Here is a 10,000-nt window from a genome sequence, read left to right as displayed (position 1 = left end):
ATTTCCAACTGACCTCATATTGATCTGATAGATCTCTCGTATTACAGTCTGGGATTTCCCCCTTTTTCTTTAAATTATCAAAAAATTAATTATTAAAAATAATATTTACGATACAATAAAACATAATAGATCCCACCACCATAATAGCATTTCATAGCAAAAGGATTTGAGTATAGGAGCAGGGAGGTTCTACTCCAGTTGTACAGGGTCTTGGTGAGACCACACCTGGAGTATTGCGTACAGTTTTGGTCTCCAAATCTGAGGAAAGACATTATTGCCATAGAGGGAGTGCAGAGAAGGTTCACCAGACTGATTCCTGGGATGTCAGGACTGTCTTATGAAGAAAGACTGGATAGACTTGGTTTATACTCTCTAGAATTTAGGAGATTGAGAGGGGATCTTATAGAAACTTACAAAATTCTTAAGGGGTTGGACAGGCTAGATGCAGGAAGATTGTTCCCGATGTTGGGGAAGTCCAGGACAAGGGGTCACAGCTTAAGGATAGGGGGGAAATCCTTTAAAACCGAGATGAGAAGAACTTTTTTCACACAGAGAGTGGTGAATCTCTGGAACTCTCTGCGACAGAAGGTAGTTGAGGCCAGTTCGTTGGCTATATTTAAGAGGGAGTTAGATGTGGCCCTTGTGGCTAAAGGGATCGGGGGTATGGAGAGAAGGCAGGTACGGGATACTGAGTTGGATGATCAGCCATGATCATATTGAATGGCGGTGCAGGCTCGAAGGGCCGAATGGCCTCCTCCTGCACCTAATTTCTATGTTTCTAATAGATCCCACCACCGCTATAATACTAAATAAACTACGATACAACTTTGTTGTCAAGGATGCATTCAACCCCCCGCAGTGCCCAGCGATCCCAGATATCCCCCAGGGTGCCCGTGGACAGCATGTAGTCCGTCTCTAACACCAACTGGCCGTGGACTTAACCACGAATAAGGTGCGGGCAGCCGGCTAGGGTAGAGTCCTCTTCCACCTGGCGCCGTGACTCACGGATGGTCAGCTTGGCCATTTCCTCCACATTAGGCAGGGAATGGTGTTGGATAGACTGATGGGACTGAAGGCTGATAAATCCCAAGGGCATGATGGTCTGCATCCCAGGATACTTAAGGAAGTGGCTCTAGAAATCGTGCATGCATTGGTGATAATTTTCCAATGTTCTATAGACTCAGGATCAGTTCCTGTGGATTGGAGGGTAGCTAATGTTATCCCACTTTTTAAGAAAGGTGGGAGAGCGAAAACGGGGAATTATGTTCCAGTTAGCCTGACATCAGTGGTGGGGAAGATGCTGGAGTCAATTATAAAAGACGAGATAGCGGCACATTTGGATAGCAGTAACAGGATCGGTCCGAGTCAGCATGGATTTACGAAGGGGAAATCATGCTTGACTAATCTTCTGGAATTATATGAAGATGTAACTAGGAAAATGGACAAGGGAGGGCCAGTGGATGTAGTGTACCTGGACTTTCAGAAAGCATTTGTTAAGGTCCGACATAGGACATTAGTGGGCAAAATTAGGGTACATAGTATTGGGGGTAGAGTGCTGACTGGGATAGAGAAGTGGTTGGCAGACAGGGAACAAAGAGTAGGGATTAACGGGTCCCTTTCAGAATGGCAGGCAGTGACTAGTGGGGTACCACAAGGCTCGGTGCTGGGACCGCAGCTTTTTACAATATACATCAATGATTTGGATGAAGGGATTCATATTAACATTAGCAAATTTGCAGATGACACAGAGCTGGGTGGAAGTGTGAACTGTGAGGAGGATGCTATGAGAATGCAGGGTGACTTGGACAGGTTGGGGGAGTGGGCAGATGCATGGCAGATGAAGTTTAATGCAGAGAAATGTTAGGTTATCCACTTTGGTAGCAAAAACAGGAAAGCAGATTACTATCTAAATGGTGTCAAGTTGGGAAAAGGGGAAGGGGGTCTGGGGGTCCTTGTTCATCAGACTATGAAAGTAAGCATGCAGGTACAGCAGGCAATGAAGAAAGTGATTAGCATGTTGGCCTTTATAGCAAGAGGAATCGAGTATAGGAACAAAGAGGTCCTTCTGCAGTTGTACAGAGCCCTAGTGAGACCTCACCTGGAGTATTGTGTGCAGTTTTGGTCCCCTAATTTGAGGAAGGAGATTCTTGCTATTGAGGGAGCCCAGCATAGGTTTACAAGGTTAATTCCCGGGATGGCGGGACTCATATGCTGAGAGAATGGAGCAGCTGGGCTTGTACACTCTGGAGTTTAGGAGGATGAGAGGGAATCTTATTGAAACATATAAGATTGTTAAAGGCTTGGACACACTAGAGGCAGGAAACATGTCCCCGATGCTGGGGGAGTCCAGAACCAGGGGCCACAGTTTAAGAATAAGGGGTAAGCCATTTAGAACAGAGACTAGGAAACACTTTTTCTCACAGAGCGTGGTGAGTCTGTGGAATTCTCTGCCTCAGGTGGAGGCCGGTTCTCTGGATAGGGCTCTTAAAAATAGCGGAGTCAGGGGATATGGGGAGAAGGCAGGAACGGGGTACTGATTGGGGATGATCAGCCATGATCACATTGAATGGTGGTGCTGACTCGAAGGGCAAAATGGCCTCCTCCTGCACCTATTGTCTATTAGCCAGGCATATTTCCAATGATGTTGGTGCTTGCAGTACAGGTTCAACAGTACAAGGTCCCCTGTCAAAGGGACTGGTCAATGTAGGGACCGGTCAACGTAGGGCCACGTGGTATAGGGACCGGTCAATGTAGGAACTGGTCAATGTAGGGACTGGTCAATATAGGGACCGGGACCGGTCAATGTAGGGACTGGTCAATGTAGGGACCGGTCAATATAGGGCCACGTGGTATAGGGACCGGTCAATGTAGGGACCGGTCAATATAGGGACTGGTCAATGTAGGGACCGGTCAATGTAGGGACTGGTCAATGTAGGGACCGGTCAATATAGGGACTGGTCAATGTAGGGACCGGTCAATATAGGGCGTGGTATAGGGACCGGTCAATGTAGGGACCGGTCAATGTAGGGACCGGTCAATGTAGGGACCGGTCAATGTAGGGACTGGTCAATGTAGGGATCGGTCAATATAGGGCCAGGTGGTATAGGGACCGGTCAATGTAGGGACTGGTCAATGTAGGGACCGGTCAATGTAGGGACTGGTCAATGTAGGGACCGGTCAATAGGGACCGGTCAATATAGGGACTGGTCAATGTAGGGACCGGTCAATATAGGGACTGGTCAATGTAGGGACTGGTCAATATAGGGACTGGTCAATGTAGGGACCGGTCAATATAGGGACTGGTCAATGTAGGGACTGGTCAATATAGGGACTGGTCAATATAGGGACTGGTCAATGTAGGGACCGGTCAATATAGGGACTGGTCAATGTAGGGACTGGTCAATATAGGGACTGGTCAATATAGGGCCACGTGGTATAGGGACCGGTCAATATAGGGACTGGTCAATGTAGGGACTGGTCAATATAGGGACTGGTCAATGTAGGGCCACGTGGTATAGGGACCGGTGACAGAACAAAGCCGCAACTTAACAGGTTAGTAAATGAAGCAACACACAGATAATTTACAATATTCAATAATACAATAAATAATGAATGCTAGGTAACCATAGAGGCTGGTAGTTGTGGAGGTTAATGTTGTGCAGTGTTTATGATGGATGCCTGTATCCCAGTGTGAAGATAGGAAGAGGTGACTCTGACCAATAGTGAATGCACCATTTAAAAACAACTTATAATTTACAACTTGTGTCATTGAAGGGCTTGATGGTGCAGTGAACAGTTAAGTGAGTCAGCTGCAAGTCATTGGGAACAAGTTCTTTAGGCAGGAAGCTGAATCATCATTTACAACTTTGAGAAGTTTGCAAAGTGTATAAAGTACAGAGTGAGCCGTTAACGCAGGGAGCTGACACAGGGAGCTGTGCTGAACACGGTTGTAAATAGATGCAGAGTGTAGACAACAGAGGCACAAAAGGTGTTGCTTTTTCCTTTCATTAAACTCGCTTTTGTAAAACCATTTAAACTTTCTCAAATCCTATGGAATTTAATGCAAATGAGTGAAAACTAACGTCCACAATGAATGATTAATCTGCAGCTTTACACAACCATGCACTCACAAATAAATACACAATTATACAATACCTTCATTGTCACCATTAGGTCACCATAGTGGTGCAAAGTTGTCCGTAGAGCATCCAGCGACACCGTCTACAGTAGACTACAGTCGCTGAGGTCAGTGTCGTGCAGTTCAACAGCATGATGGTTGTTGGGATGAAGCTGGTAGCAGCGAGCTGAGAGTGTGGGTCAGTGTGGTGTGGGGGGGTCAGGGGGTGGTGTGGGGGGGGGGGGGTGGTGTGGGTCAGGGTGGTGGTGGGGGGGGTCAGGGTGTGTGTGGGTGGGTCTGTGGTGCTGGGCTGCCTTTTTGAAGCAGCGACTCAGGGTGGTCCCTTCGGTGGTGGGGGGGGGTGGTGTGGGGGGTCAGGGTGGTGTGGGGGGGTCAGGGTGATGTGGGGGGGGTCAGTGTGGTGTGGGGGTGTGTGGACTGGGCAGTGTGGGGTGGTCAGGGGTGGGGGGGTCAGTGTGGTGTGGGGGTGAGTGGGTGTGGGTCAGGGTGGTGTGGGGGGGTCAGGGTGGGTGGGGGGGTCAGTGTGTGTGGTCAGTGTGGTGTGGGCAGTGTGTGGTGGGTGGGGGGGGGTACAGGGTGATGGTCACTGGGGGGGTGTGTGGTGGGGGGGTCAGTGTTCAGGCCCAATGTGGGGCCCCAGCCCAATGTCCAGCCCCAGCCCAATGTCCAATATCCAGTCCCAGTCCAATGTCCAGCCCCAGCCCAGGGTGTCCAATGTCAGGGCCCCAGCCCAGGGTGGTCCGGGGCCCCAGCCCAATGCCCAGCCCCAGGTGGTGTGCCCAGCCCCAGCCCAATGCCCAGCCCCAGTCCAATGTCCAATGCCCAGCCCCAGTCCAATGTCCAGCCCCAGCCCAATGTCCAGCCCCAGCCCAATGTCCAATGTCCAGCCCCAGTCCAATGTCCAGCCCCAGCCCAATATCCAATGTCCAGCCCAATGTCCAGCCCCAGCCCAATATCCACTGTCCAGCCACAGTCCAATGTCCAATCTACAGCAGTCTATGAACCCACTGCTCCCACACATCTCTGGAATGTGGGATAAAATCAGGCAGATAGAACGTGTAAAGTCCACACAGACAGGATGCTACACAGATGGTACATAGATCACTGTGAGCAAGTACATACATAAGCGCTCCGGCAGAGGAAAACAAACAAGGCTTTAAATAGAATAGGTTTTGCTGGAATAACACCACTTGTTCCATTGGCAAATCTGTTGGAAATATTGAACTACATCGACAGTCTAGGAGCCACAAGCTGTGTTCTGCAGTTCAGAGCTTGGCTGAGTGCAAACACAAATAACATCGGGAGCTCCTTGGATCTCAGTCTTGTCAGTATCTCAAAGCTGCAGCAACAAACAAATTACCTGCCAACAATCCGATCAAACAGACCACCCCACCCCACTGTCCCCACTGTCCCCACTGTCCCCACCCCACTGTCATTAACTGTCCCCCACCCATACCTGTACCTCACAGTAACTGTCCCCACTGTCCCCACCCCACTGTCCCCACTGTCCCCACCCCACTGTATCAGTGCCCCACTTAACCCACCCCTCCTGTCCCCACTGTCCCCCCCCACACTGTCCTTGCCCCCACTGTGCCTGTGATGATGTCCCCCTGTCCTGCCCCCACTGTCCCTCAATGTCCCCACTCACCCCACCTGACCAATGTCCCCACTGTCCCCACCTCAATGTCCCCCCCCATGACCACTGTCCCAACTGACCAGTCCCCACTGTCCTCACCCCACTGTCCCCACTGTCCCCACTGTCCCCACCCCACTGATCCCCACTGGGCCCAGGGCCCCACTGGGTCCCCTGGTCAAGCTGGTCATCGGTGAGTCACCCACTGCCAGATACTTGCCCCCCCATCCACACCTGTCCCCAGGGACATCCCACTGTCCCCACCCCACTGTCCCCACATAAGTCGGCCCACATTCACTGTCCCCACCCCACAGTCCCCACCCCACTGTCCCCACTGTCCCCACCCCACTGTCCCCATATAACCCACTGTCCCCACCCCACTGTCCCCACCCCATGTCCCGACCCCACTGTCCCCACAGTCCCCACCCCTGCACTGTCCCATAACCCTCCATTCCCTTGTCCCCACTGCCCCCAACACCCACTGTCCCCACTGCCTCCACCACCACTGGGAGCTCAGTCCCCACCGCCACCACTCTCCGTAAAGAAGTTCCCCCTCCCTAAACTTCTGTACCCCATTCTGTCCCCACCCCACTGTCCCCCCTGTCCCCCACCCCACAGTCCCCCCCCCACTGTCCCCCACTGTCCCAGTCCATGTCCCCACCCCACTGTCCCCACTGTCCCCACTGTCCCCACCCCACTGTCCCCCCTGTCCCCACCCCACTGTCCCCCCACTGTCCCCACCCCACAGTCCCCACTGTCCCCCCCCAGCCCAATGTCCAGCCCCAGCCCCACAATGTCCCCACATCCCCACCCCACTGTCCCCCACCCCACTGTCCCCCCCCCCACTGTCCCCAGCCCTATCCCCACCCCACAGTCCCCCACTGTCCCCAGCCCAATGTCCAGCCCCCACTGTCCAGCCCCACTGTCCAGCCCCCCCCAGCCCCCCACTGTCCCCACAGCCCAGCCCCCCACCCCACTGTCCCCAATATCCCCCAACTGTCCCCATGTCCACCCCAATCTACCCCACTGAACCCACTTGCCCCCCACACTCTCCCATGTGGGATAAAATCAGGCAGGTAGAACGTGTAAAGTCCACACAGACAGGATGGGACACAGATCCCTGGCACTGTGAGCAAGTACCTCCAAAGATTCGGCAGGAAAACAACATCACTTTAAATGACTAATTTTGCCAAATAACACCAGCAGTTCCATTGGCAAATGTTTTGGAAATATTGACTACATCGACGGGCTTTTCCACAAGCTGTGTTCTCAGCTCAGAGCTTGGCTGAGTGCAAACACAAATAACATCGGGAGCTCCTTGGATCTCAGCCTTGTCAGTATCTCAAAGCTGCAGCAACAAACAAATTACCTGCCAACAATCCGATCAAACAGACCACCCCACTGTCCCCACTCCACTGTCCCCACCCCACTGTCCCCACCCCACTGTCCCCCCCCACTGTCCCCCCCCCCCCACCCACTGTCCCCACACCCCACTGTCCCCACCCCACTGTCCCCCCCACTGTCCCCACCCCACTGTCCCCCCACCCCACTGTCCCCACCCCACTGTCCCCACCCCACTGTCCCCACCCCACTGTCCCCACCCCACCCCCACCCCACTGTCCCCCACCCCACTGTCCCCACCCCACTGTCCCCAGTATAGACAGACAGACATCTATCTCAGGTACAGTGCGATGTTAACACTTTGTATTCAGGAGTGTCTGTGCTAACATCAACTAGTTCCTGCTGAAAGGAATTGCTCTAGAACACAATAGGGTGAGTTCCTGTTGACTTTACCCTAATGGGTCTTCTGCACTCTGTATCTGCACCAATCATTTGTACCCCAGCTCGTGTTGCACAGGTTGACGACTATCAGCTGCCTGAATGAGGCCTGTCTATCGCTGTGTCAGACACTCACGTTCCGATCACCAATCATCCTGTTCTCTCTCTACATCGTTGCTCTAGGGTGGAAGTTGTTTGTCTTTATCCAGGAATTCACAATAACATGCTTTTTGCGTTACACCTTTGGGTGTCAAAGGTTACGGGGAGAAGGCAGGAGGAGAATGGGGTTAGGAGGGAGAGATAGATTGAATAGTGGAGTAGATGAAGGGCCGAATGGCCTCATTCTGCTCCTATGCTCGTGGACTATTTATTTAATTTGTTTTTCACTAATTTCCCCTCAAGATGTGTTGTAGGAGCAGGGAGAGGCTTTTGTTAAGAAGCATGTGCAGCTTTGAACCCCTAACCTGCCTGCCCTCTGCTTGACATCAGGGGCTCCTAGCAACTGTTCCAGATTTCCATTTGGCTAATTGAAGCTATGAATCCTTGTGGTGGGAATGGCATCTTGACAGCTTGTCGAAGGGTCAACAATGGAGCTGTTGGATCTACAATAACAATCAATCTCTGTCGATTGGTCGTCATCAGGTCCAGTTGAGAGGTAAGAACTGGCCCAGATGAGGAGAGCTAAGGGAGCAGAGGTCAAGGTTCAGCTGTGCTCCTGAATGGGGCAAAGGTCAAATAACTGGGAATCAGGGGTAGAGCGACCTCACACTTGTGACCTCACACTTGTGACCTCACACTTGTGTGGCCTCACACTTGTGACCTCACACTTGTGCGAGCAACCTCACACTTGTGTGGCCTCACACTTGTGACCTCACACTTGTGTGAGTGAACTATGTGGCTAGGTTCAGCTCCAACTCAATAATTAAGTTTGCTGATGACACTGTGGTGGTGGGCCTGATCTCAGACAACGATGAGAAGGCCTACCGGGAGGAGGTGGCTGATCTAGCACTCTGGTGCCAGGATAACAGCCTCCTCTTGAACATCAAAAAAACGAAGGAGCTGATCATGGACTTTAGGAGGGCACATCATCCGAGGACATACACTCCATTGAGGATAAATGGGGATCCTGTGGATAGGGTGAACTGTTTTAAATATCTGGGAGTCCACATCTCTGAGGATATGACATGGACATCACACGCCTCAGCACCCGTGAGTAAGGCAAGGCAGCGCCTTTACCACCTCAGGCAATTGAGGAAATTCAGAGTGTCTCCGAGGATCCTCCAGTGCTTCTACTCAGCGGTGGTGGAAAGCATCTTGTCCTGGGAACATTACCATCTGGTTCGGGAATTGCTCTGCCAAGGACAAGAAGGCTCTGCAGAGAGTAGTGCGTTCGGCTGAACGCACTATGGGAACTTCACTTGCCCCCCTGCAGGAACTATACATCAGGAGGTGCAACTCCAGAGCAAACAATATCATGAGAGACCTCTTCCACCCCTGCAACGGACTGTTCCAGCTGCTACGGTCAGGCAAATGCCTCCGTTGCCACGCGGTGAGAACAGAGAGGTTGAGAAGGAGTTTCTTCCCAGAGGCCATTCGGACTGTAAACTATCTTATCAGGGACTAACTTTTACTGAACCACTCTACTGTTTTTTTTTAAATTGCTGTTTTTTCCCCTTTTTCCTTCCGCCCACAATATTTAATATGTAAAAGAAAATGTGATTCTGTTCCATTCTGTTTGGTTGTTTGTTTGTTTGTCTTTTTGCAGAAAGTCCGCGAGCATTGCCACTTTTCATTTCACTGCACATCTCGTATGTGTATGTGACGAATAAACTTGACTTGACTTGACTTGATTTGACACACTTGTGACCTCACACTTGTGCGATCGACCTCACACTTGCTCTCTCTGTGACCACATGGCTTTCCCTCGGGTGCTCTGGTTTCCTCCCACATCCCAAGACGTGCAGAGTCAATGGGTCAGTGGGTCCATGGGTCAGTGGGTCCATGGGTCAGTGGGTCCATGGGTCAGTGGGTCCATGGGTCCATGGATAAGTGGGGTCCATGGGTCAGTGGGTCAATGGGTCAGTGGGTCAATGGGTCAGTGGGTCCATGGGTCAGTGGGTCCATGGGTCCATGGGTCAGTGGGTCCATGGGTCCATGGGTCAGTGGGTCAGTGGGTCCATGGGGTCCATGGGTCAGTGGGTCAGTGGGTCCATGGGTCCGTGGGTCAATGGTCCATGGGTCCATGGGTCAGTGGGTCCATGGGTCAGTGGGTCCATGGGTCCATGGGTCCATGGGTGGTGGGTCATGGGTCCCATGGGTCAGTGGGTCCATGGGTCAGTGGGTCCATGGGTCAGTGGGTCCATGGGTCAGTGGTTCCATGGGTCAGTGGGTCCATGGGTCAGTGGGTCCATGGGTCAGTGGGTCCATGGGTCAGTGGGTCAATGGGTCAG

Source organism: Leucoraja erinacea, chromosome 12 (assembly GCF_028641065.1).
Source record: "Leucoraja erinacea ecotype New England chromosome 12, Leri_hhj_1, whole genome shotgun sequence".
Lineage (NCBI taxonomy): Eukaryota > Metazoa > Chordata > Chondrichthyes > Rajiformes > Rajidae > Leucoraja > Leucoraja erinaceus.
Note: the sequence above shows the minus strand (reverse complement) of the source record.